The sequence below is a fragment of the Plectropomus leopardus genome, chromosome 10, assembly GCF_008729295.1.
Source record: "Plectropomus leopardus isolate mb chromosome 10, YSFRI_Pleo_2.0, whole genome shotgun sequence".
Lineage (NCBI taxonomy): Eukaryota > Metazoa > Chordata > Actinopteri > Perciformes > Serranidae > Plectropomus > Plectropomus leopardus.
Genome location: NC_056472.1, coordinates 7,721,257 through 7,723,038, shown reverse-complemented (window position 1 = coordinate 7,723,038; position 1,782 = coordinate 7,721,257).

The following is a 1,782-nucleotide window of genomic DNA, read 5'->3' as shown; positions in this document are numbered from 1 at the left end:
AAATATTAGTCAATTTCCAAAGTTCTACTATAAGCGGCCAATACTGGTTTTGTTTTCTACGCTCAGGACACAATAAACAGTTCTTAAGAATGATGAATGATCAAACAAGAATTTTGTTTCCACAAACATGATGTTGTTAGATTTGTGTTACAATTAAACGTGTTTTACAATTAAAACATGGCAACATATCCTTATACAACAAATATATCAAATTAGCAACCCCATGAATGACGTTGTGCACTGAATGCAAAGTTGCACACTTTGTGTAAAGTTAGGGAGGTTTGTTTTAGGCAAATAAAGTTACTGTAGTTAGATTCAGGAGAAGAACACCAGTATCCTGGGAAAAGTGCTGAGGGAAAGCCTACCACTGCAACCTGCCTCCTTACTGGATTGTTTCCTTTCTTCCTCCAATCAGCGCATTGGTCATGTGATTGCAGCTTTCCAAAATACATGGGTTATACCAACTTTCAGGTCTACATATTATACTCTAGGTATCCTTCTATTGATGTTCCTGGATGCCGCTACCATGATTTTAATTTACCAACAGCACATGGTGGGACTATGCTGCACGCGCTTATGTTTAGGAAACAAAAGCACATGGCAACTAATCATGATGGAACATCAATAAAAGCATATACTGGCACAGATGGTTAGGATTAGGGAAAAGAGGTACATGGTAACGGTATGTAGAAAAAAATAACATCACATTCAGATGGGAAGTAAGCACCAGGCTCCTGCATAAAAGTCCGGGGTTTGTGTGATCCATTCACCACCCCTCCCCTCAAACTCTTTATATTACTTTACTGGCAGCATTTCAACCTGACACTGTCCTACAGCATATCATAAGGATGCAACAGGTTCCTTCCAGCCACATTGTCAAGTAACGCTGCCCATCCACCTATCATGTTGCCGTCCCACAGTATATAATAAAACCACAACCGATTCTGTCTGGCTGTATTCTCAGCTGACGCTGTCCAGCAGCATATCATGTGGATACACAAGGTGGCTTTTGGTGCAGGGATCTTACACCGAAAGCACAGCCAAAGCACTGGTATCTGAAACGTTGAAATGAAAAACAGGCTGGTTATACCCTGAATACTGGCTCATGATTACATTGGACGTGTCCGAATTATTGGGAATTCCTCTTCATAAGGAAAATGCCTGTAATTTAACATGCCATTGTGGGTGGACCTCAGCATAACATTTAAACAGTCAATTAGTCGCAGTGGACTTTCCTGTGATCCTTTTGCATCAGAGCACTGTACATTGTGCCAGTGTTGTTTTCACCAATGATTGAGAACAAACCCTGTTTAACATTCTGTTTATCATAAATACTGGCACATTTTCCTCAATAAGTAGCTTTACAAGTTTGAGGTTTGAGGCAATTCAGTGAGGTCAAAATGGTTGGAAGAAAGACCTCTGGCCCGGACTGTAATCAAAACCATCTGGGTCTCTAGCTTTACTATGGGATATATTTTATAGAATGACATGATGTGGTGCAACTATAAAAAGCATATGTTTAAAGCATGGGGTGCCTGGGAGTCTGGTAGAAAGTTATTTCGAAACTTTAAATGCAATAAGGTTTTTTTTCTTGGAGCAATCTTTCAGTATCAGGGAGCATATTGAGAAATATCAGCCAAATATGATTTGTTGTCACCATATACCCTCTAACATGTAGTCATATACAAGATAGAGTACATGAGGGCAAATAGTCCAATTTACATGTCAAACTTGGTAGAGATTTCCAGTTACTCATTTTTCAGCTTTCGTTACTCAACGATT